The sequence below is a fragment of the Camelus ferus genome, chromosome 25 (assembly GCF_009834535.1).
Source record: "Camelus ferus isolate YT-003-E chromosome 25, BCGSAC_Cfer_1.0, whole genome shotgun sequence".
In the NCBI taxonomy this organism is placed as follows: domain Eukaryota; kingdom Metazoa; phylum Chordata; class Mammalia; order Artiodactyla; family Camelidae; genus Camelus; species Camelus ferus.
In genome coordinates, this window is record NC_045720.1 from 38,991,363 (window position 1) to 39,000,499 (window position 9,137).

Consider the following 9,137-nt stretch of genomic DNA (forward strand, 5'->3'; position numbering starts at 1 on the left):
TAAGTTTTTTAAGGAAACTCCATACTGTTTTCCACAGTGGCTGCACCAATTTACATCCCTATCAGCAGTCCATGAGGGTTCCCTTCCCTCCACACCCTCACCAGCACTTATAGTCTCTTTTTGGTGATAGCTATTTTAACAGATGTGAGATGATAACTCATTGTGGTTTTGATTTGCATTTCCCTGATGATTAGTGATGATGAGCACTTTTTCAAGTACCTGTTGGCCATCTGCATGTTTTCTTTGGAAAACTTTCTAGGCAGGTCCTCTAGCCATTTTTCAATCAGATTATTATTTTTTTCTATTGAATTGTATGAGTTCCTTATATATTTTAGGTATTAACCCTTATAAGATATATGATCTGCAAATATTTTCTCCCTTCCATAGGTTGCCTTTCACTCTGTTGATCATTTCTTTTGCTGTGCACGTTTTTAGTTTGATGAAGTTCCACTGAATAATGCTTGCTTTTGTTGTTATATCCAAAAAATTATTGCCAAGACCAATATTGAGGAGCTTTCCCCTATGTTTTCTTCTAGGAAGTTTATTATAGTTTCAGGTCTTGCATTTAATTATTTAATCCATTGTGTTAATTTTTTGAGTGGCGTAAGACACAGGTCCAATTTTATCCTTTTGCATGTGGAGTTTCAGTTTTCCCAACACCATTTTTTGAAGAGATTATCTTTCCCCATTGATTGTTCTTGACTCCCCCGTCAAATATTAGTTGACTGTATATGTGTGGGTGTATTTCTGGGCATTTGATTCTGTTCCATCGGTCTATGTGTCTGTTTTTTCACAAAGTTCTTTGTACTCAAAGTGTTCAAGAAAACAAAGTCTCATATAAATGTCAAATGATTTGGGGTACTGGACAATGTCCCATGTTTTCAAGACTACATGCGCCCCATTCATTCATGTATTCTATTTTCTATTATATTCACATCCAATCATTGATCTTCTATTCATTTATTGTTGGACTAATTTTGAGGTTTGTATTAATAGTTGCTTAATTGGCTCTATAAAGAGGTTATTTTTCTACCTTGGGCACAAATTGGGAAGGTGAAAAATGTACTGAAAGAAGGGAAACATTAGAGAGAGAGACAGAGACAGAGACAGATTGACTGGTGACCAGAGGACAGATCAGACCATGTTTTGGGGTAATAATTAGGGTACTGGAGTTCATGGCAGGAGAATGGTATGAAAAACCTGGAACTTTGCTATATCTTAGATAAGGGCAGGGATACTAAGGTAAAACAGTCACCCCACATCCCAAGGAATCAATAATTCTTTCATTCCTTCAAGGACGTTTTGAAAAAAGTCCCCAGGTACACAGTATCCAAAATGGAACTACAATAATAAAAGGAACAAAAGTATTATGACAAGATTATGCTAAGTATTAAATTGTGTTCATTTTACTCAAATAAAAGGCCATTAATAACTATAATTTGCTTGTTAGCCTTTAATTAAGCTCAATATCCCTTCCTAAAATTTAAAGTCTCCTTTGTTTTTTATACAAATATTTCCTATATTGGCAGGAATATAACCCCACCTCATGGTCGGGAACCCACAGAGGGGGCAGGAGGACAGGGACAGACAGAGTGCAGGGGGACAATGAAGGGGAGACCCCACTTCAGGGACCCCACAGATGCTCCAGGAGGACAGGGAGAGACAGAGTGCAGTGGGGCAATGAAAGTGAGACCCCACCTCAGGGATGGGACCCCACAGAGGGTCAAGGAGGGATTGGGACAGACAGAGTGTAGTGGGGCAATGAAGTGGAGGCCCCAACTCAGGGACTGAACAGAGGGTCCATGAGTACAGTGACAGACAGAGTGCAGGTGGGCAATGAAGGGGAGACACCACAGAGTGTCCAGGAGGAACAGGAACAGACAGAGTGCAGAGGGCCAGTGAAATGCAGACCGTCAACCCCGGGGATGGGTCCCCACAGAGGGTCCAGGAGGGACAGGGACAGACAGTGTGCAGGTGGGCAATGAAGGGGAGACCCCACCTCTGGGACGGGACCCCACAGAGGTTCCAGGAGGACAGGGACAGACAGAGTGCAAGGGGGCAATGAAGGGGAGACCCCACCTCAGTGACGGGACCCCACAGAAGTTCCAGGAAGACTGGGACAGACAGAGTGCAGGGGGCAATGATGTCGAGAACCACCTCAGGGTCGGGACCCCACAGATGGTCCTGGAGGACAGGGACAGACAGAGTGCAGGGTGGCAATGAAGGGGAGACCCCTCCTCAGGGACACCACAGAGAGTCTAGGAGGGACAGGGACAGACATAGTGCAGGGGGGAAATGTAGGGGAGACCCCACCTCAGGGACAGGACCCCACAGAGGGTCCAGGAGCACCTGAGCCAGCACGGGGGAAGGCAAGCTGCCCAGGGGTCGTGCTGCCCACCCAGCACAAGGATGAGGGAGCCCTGGCAGGGGCTCGCCCTCTCCAACAGAGCTGGTTCATCAGAGGCCAACTGAGCTCAGCTGGGCTGCCAGGCCTTCAGGGAGCGTGTCCCGATCAGTGGGCAGAAGCCTGCCCCAGGCTGCACTAGGCTAGTTGTGCCAGAGACACAGGGCTGGCCTGGGTTCCTGAGAGCTCAGAGCTGGCAGTACAGGGGCTGCACACCAGCTCCACTGGCTACAGGAGGGGCGATGGGAGCCAGGGCGCAGAAGGTCAGGACTAGGAGCTGAGGGCTGGGAGCAGGTGGGCGCAGAGACGCAGACCAGCACCTGGAGGGAACTAAGGAACAGGGGAGACTTCTGGGGGCTCAGGGAGCAAAGAAGAGGCTTAAGGTACCCAAGGGCCAGGAGCTCTGCTAGGAGGGGACCAGGGTGGGACAGAGACTCTGCCAGGGGACAGCTGCCCAGAAAGGGAGGGGCACCTAGCAGCTCCAGGGAGAAGGGCCCAGGAGCAGAGCGGAACGAGGGGGGTGACCTGCGGCAGGTCAGAAGGCAGGGGCTGCTAAGGGCCAGCACCCCAGGGACAAAGATCAGGGAGGCCACAGGTGAGCAGGCGAATGAAGACCAGGAAGGCAGGGGGCTTCTTAGGAACATGGAGAAAGCAAGTAGAGCATGTGCGGGTGAGCAGGGGCTGGGAGGGCAGGGCGGCCGCTCCAGCATCTCCAGGAAGCAGGTAGGGATTGTGCAGGTGGGTGGCGGCTGCGGGGCACAGGGCTAACACAGGATTTCAGGAAGCAGGCAGAGTTTATGCAGGTGGACAAGGGGCTGGGAGGGCAAGCAGCTGACCCAGGAAATCCAAAGAGCAAAGCCAGTCCTGGGAAAGAAATTCCCGGACTGGATCTGAACTAGGCTGAGGGCTCTGGGGCTGGCCAGAGGGGCTGTAGCTCCAGGGACAAGGGTCAGAGAGGGTGTAGGTGAGCAGGGGGCTGCACCAGGAGGGCAGGGGGCTGCCGCAGGGGCTCAGAGAAAGCACGTAGACCTTGTGGAGGTGAGCAGGGGGCTGCCGCAGGAGCCCAGGGACATGTCAGAGAGTTTGAACTAAGGTCTGAGTAGCTAAGCAGGACCAGCTGAGGGCTCCTGGGACAGCAGGACCCTTGAGCCCCTGAGGGGCTGGCCAGATGACGTCCTGGGGTGGAGAGAGGGACTTCTGTGGGAATGAAGGAGAGGGGTCACCCCTGAGGGGACCCGATGGGCCCCAGTCCTTGGGCTCAAGGGCCTGTGGCGGGCTGGGAAAGGAGGGGTGGACATGCCATAGCCTGGTGGGGTGAAACAGACCCTGGACCCCGCAGAGGGAAGGAAAGCACGGGGCTCGTTCAGGGCCTGAGCTCGGCTGCCAGCCGGAGCAGAGCAGATGGGTCAGGTTGAGAGGAGACAGGCCCGGCCAGCGATGGGCCCGGGCTGCTGGCACCGAACAGGAGAGGAAGGTGGGGGCAGTGTGGGGCTCCAAACTGTGCTGAGGGATGAGCTGGACTGAGGAAGGACAAGGGCAGAAGGAAAGCAGGGACCTGAGAGCCACGAGCTGGGGTGGGGTCAGAGGCCCTGGTGGGAGGGGGAAGTGAGCCGAGGGGCTGCAGCTGGAGGTCCAGAAGAGGGACTGGAGCTCCCCAAGGCACAGACTCGCAGCCGGGCTGAGGCCACAGGAATGAAAGGGAAGGGGCCAAGGAGGAGGCCTGCAGGGACAGAGTCCGGGGGGGCCAGGGCCCAGAGCCCAGGGCCCAGGTGCTCTGGCTGCAGAGCTGACCCAGAAGACACGGGCCCGGAGGACAAACAGCAGGCCAGGCAAGGGGCCAAGAGCAGGCTTCTGGGTGGTGGAGGCCCACCACGCCAAGACAGGCCCGCTCACCCAGGGCAGGGCCGGGATGGGGCAGCAGGACGGTGAGCTCAGGGGACCAGTGGACGCTGGCCAGGAGCAGGCAGCACTCGTCAGGACTCAGACACAGGGCTCAGTCAGGCCAGGCACTTGCAGGAGGTTAGGGACCTGGGGGGCTGTCACCCAGGTGATCACCCAGCTCTGACCCACAGCTGCAGAGGCACGAGGCCCCAGGTGGTGAGGGCCCTGCCAGCCAGCTGGTTTGCAGACATTCTGGAAGCACGTGGGTGCTGGGCTCAGGGGTGCCCAGACCTGGGCACGTGACACCCTGCGCGGACCCTCCCAGGGGTGAAGCCCCGGTGGTCACACGGCCTACTTTCTTGCAGCCTCCACCAAGGCCCCATCGGTCTATCCTCCGACTGCTGGATGCTGGGACATGCCTGACTCCACGGTGGCCTTCGGCTGCCTGGTCTGGGGCTACATCCCTGAGCCGGTGATGGTGACCTGGAACTCGGGCGCCCTGTCCAGCGGCATCCACACCTTCCCGTCCATTCTCATGTCCTTGGGTCTCTACTCCCTCAGCAGCTTGGCGACCATGCCCGCCAGCAGCTCGGCCGGCAAGACCTTCATCTGCAACGTAGCCCACCCTGCCAGCAGCACCAAGGCAGACAAGCGTGTGGGCAAGAGGACAGGCCTCAGGGAGGGCATCCACTCCCAGACAGGACCGAGGTCAGCCCTCCTCCCGGCTCGAACCACATGCCACGATGGCGACCTCGGCCCAGGATATCAGAGGGGATGCGGTCTCCTCACCTGAAGGCCTCCCAGGCTATGTGAGGGGTCCTCTGGTTGTTTCCACCAGGTTCAAGGTGGTCACAGGCTGGACAACTCTAACCCACAGAACTGGTGCCGATCTGCACCTTCCACAACCTGTCTCTGACCTAAACTCCACCCAGGGCCATCTCCCGCCCACAGGAACCCCCCATCTGCTCTCTCTGCAGCGCTCCACAGCAAAGACCCCAGCTCCCAGTGTCCCAAATGCCCAGGTAAGGGAGCCAGGCTACACCCTCCATCGCAAGGAAGTGACCAGAGACCAGGCCCCGCCTGATGAGGGAAACGTGTGCCCTACAGGAGGCCCGTCCAAGTGCTGACCCACATCTTGTTTCCCCCTCCAGCCCCTGAGCTCCTTGGAGGGCCCACGGTCTTCATCTTCCCCCCGAAACCCAAGGACGTCCTCTCCAGCACCCGAACACCTGAGGTCACGTGCCTTGTGGTGGACGTGGGCAAGGAAGACCCTGAGATCGAGTTCAGCTGGTCCGTGGATGACACAGAGGTACACACGGCGGAGACAAAGCCAAAGGAGGAACAGTTCAACAGCACGTACCGCGTGGTCAGTGTTCTGCCCATCCAGCACCAGGACTGGCTGACGGGGAAGGCGTTCAAGTGCAAGGTCAACAACAAAGCTCCCCCGGCCCCCATCGAGAGGACCATCTCCAAGGCCAAAGGTGGGATGGACAACGGGCACGGGAGGGTCCTTTGGGGCTGCTCAGAGTGACCGTTATGCTCGCAGACACACCTGTCCCCACAGGGCAGGCCCGGGAGCCGCAGGTGTACACCCTGGCCCCACACCAGGAAGTCCTGGCCAAGGACACTGTGAGCGTAACCTGCCTGATCAAAGGCTTCTACCCACCTGACATCAACGCTGAGTGGCAGAGGAACGGGCGGCCGGAGGCAGAGGGCGCCTACGCCACCACGCTGCCCCAGCCGGACAACGCCGGGACCTACATCCTCTACAGCAAGCTCTCGGTGGGAAAGAACACGTGGCAGCGGGGAGAAGTCTTCACCTGTGTGGCGATGCACTAGGCTCTACACAGATCACTCCACCCAGAAATCCATCTCCCAGTCTCCGGGTAAATGAGCCTCACCCCGGCACCCAAGCGAACCCCCCTCCCCGAGGCTCTCAGGGTCCCGCGTGGACGCCTGAGCCCCACCCCTGTGTACATACCTCCGGGGCCAGCATGAAATAAAAGACCCAGTACCTCCCTGGGGCCCTGCAACACTGTCATGGTTCTTTCTGTGCAGAGCTCCGGCGCCCGCCGGGCCTGCGGGAGGCGGGGACAGGCCAGGCTCTGAGGACAAACTTGGTGCCAACGAAGGCAGGCAGCAGCCCGAGGCCAGAGAGGGGGCTCTGCCAGAGGCAGCCGCTCCCCAGGGTCCAGGGTCCGGCCAGCACCTACTCAGGCTGGAGCGTTTAGAGGGGACTGGTAGAGCCTCCCAGGGACCCTCAAGGACATGAGTGCACGGTTCTTCCCACCTCTGTCCAAGCCCAACTGTGGGACAGTGGCAGGTCCTTGTCCCCACAGTTCCCATCCCCGGGGCCTCGAGGGTCCACGTGCTGACACCCTGTCAACATGGGAGCCACGCCTGGCCGGCGATGGGGGCACAGGCCTCCTGCTCCCAGGACACATGGAGATCAGGCCTCACCTTCCCACAGGCGAGGTGCTCGGGGCCAGATCTGTAACCTCGAGGGGACACTCACCCAGGCCCACAGGAAACAAGCCCTCTCATGGAGCACACCAGCCTGCACACCCCTCGTCCACCTGCAGACTCACACACACGCACGTGCCTGTGCAACTGCACACAAGGGCACAACCACACAAGTGCACACAAGCCAGCCTTGCTCACTGGGTTCTCAACGGGGTATCGACCCGGGGCCAGACCAGAGTCTGGAGCCGGGTCTCATGAACCCTCTGTGGACACCAGCTTGGTCCCCACTCCTCAAAGCCCCAGCAGCACTGACCACACTCTGACCACACTGGCCAGCTCAGACCCCCACCCCTCCTCTCCCCAGGACACCTGCACCCCCTCCTCAACAGAGACCCAACACACCACTGGTCCCTAGCATGCCCACCCCACCCCCTCAGGCACACAGGGACACCCCAAGGTTGCCTCCGCCCTTCCCTGCAGTAGGACCCACCACAGACCTGCTCTGCAGACCCCTGCCGTCTAGGCCTGGCCTCCGGTGAGAGGGAAGGCAGGGGTCAGGGCACCCTCTCCCCAGAGGACCCCATGAAAGGCACCGCAGGGGAGACGATGAGGGGCACGCACTGGCCAGGCTGAGATCTGGGCCCAAGGAATCCGGCCAAGACTGAGGCCCAAGCTGGAGGAATGGGGGACACGAGGTCGGTGCCCAGGGATTGACCTCAGGGAACCATTGATCCAGCCCCCTAAGGGGATCCTAGTGCCCCACCCGCCCTGTCACAGACAGACCCACCCCCAGGTGCCACTGACCCTGCCCTGGCACGTGATGGGCAGCCACAGAGCTGACCACCCCCTCCCCGTCCAGAGCCACTCCTGGAGGAAGAGAGCTGTGCCGAGGCCCAGAGCGGGGAGCTGGATGGGCTGTGGACCACCATCTCCATCTTCATCACCCTCTTCCTGCTCAGCGTGTGCTACAGCGCCACAGTGACCCTCTTTAAAGTGGGCGGGCCAGGCCAGCTGTCCCTGCTGTCGCCACACAGTGCCCGCACAGTCCCCCTTACCTGTCCACTCCCTGTCCCTCCATGTCCCTCCCTGTCCCCTTCCTGTCCCCTCACAGTCCCATCACTGTCTCCTCACTCTCCCCTCTTGTCCTTTCTGTCCACTGTCCTCTGTCTCTCCATTTCATTCTGTTCTCTCACTGTCTCTCTCTGTCCCTGTCGGGACCTCCCTGTCCCTGGCTGTGCCCACGGAGTCCTCGCGCCACCCCACCAGAGTACACTCGTGGCCGGCAGTCCCCGGGCTGGGAGGCCAGGTCCTTGCGGGCAGCTGGCACGAGGGCCCCGGCTATGCCCACACCCACCGTCCCTGCAGGTGAAGTGGATCTTCTCCTCGGTGGTGGAGCTGAAGCGGACGATCGTCCCAGACCACAGAAACGTGATCGGGCAGGGGGCCTAGCGTGCCCTCTGGGGGTGTCCACGGCCACCCCAGGCCCCAGAGGTACCCCGTTCATCACTCCGAGCTGCTCAGCCACTACTCCGCCCGCTGCCCTGCCAGCTCTGATCTCTCGGCCATGCTCTACCGCATCTCCATCCTCCGACCTCACGGCCACCAACGACCACACCCTGCACCCTGCCCACCTTCAGGGGACCAAGTTGACAGCAGGTGCTACCACCAACCTGAGCCGAGGGGTCTGCCTGTCCTCACCAGGAGTGCCCGGGGCACCCTGGGGTTCCTTTGGATGAGCAGGAGGCTGGCATCCCGGGGCAGTGGGCAGGGATTGCTCTGTGGACACCATCAGGTTGGTCATCAAGCAGGGTCCCCAAGGGGAGGCGCCTGTGTCAGATCCTTGGTGGGAACATATGCAGCCCTGGCCAACGTCTCACAGCAGGGAGGCTTTTGGATGTGCCACCAACGGTCAGCCAAGTACTCAGCTCTGAGAAGGGCCAGGGCCCATGGCCCCTACAGGAGCCAGGCCTGCCAGGAAGGGGGTGAGGTCTCCCCACTCCAGCTTCCCAGAGACGGGCCTGGTGACCGGGTCCCCCACGGGCAGGACACAGCCTCGCTGGACACAGAAATAGGGACACTGGCAAAACAGGGCAGTGGCCGCAGCCAGCCTGTCCTGTGGCCAGTGGCCTGAGACACCTTCAGCAGGAGCTCCCCTGCACTGGGCGGTGGGGTGAGAGGCGAGCCCCGGGAGGAGGGAGCCCGACAGCCTGGCGTCCCGGCCCGAGACCCCTGGGCCTCTCCTGTCTTGTCCCTGGATGGGGAGGGGCATGCCCCAGTGCCGGGTGGTGGCAGGGGAGGGGGGGCGTGCTACAGCCAAAGGTCACGCCAGGCCTGGCTTGGGAAGCTGTGCATCCTTTCTAAATGTCTGGAGCCCATGAACTTTCTGCGC

The 9,137-nt window shown here is 59.1% G+C and overlaps 1 pseudogene; it reads left to right on the forward strand.

Moving 5' to 3' along the window:
• Window positions 1-3,066: 3,066 nt before the first annotated feature.
• Window positions 3,067-8,197, forward strand: LOC116659848 (annotated as a pseudogene).
• The last annotated feature ends 940 nt before the right edge of the window (window positions 8,198-9,137 follow it).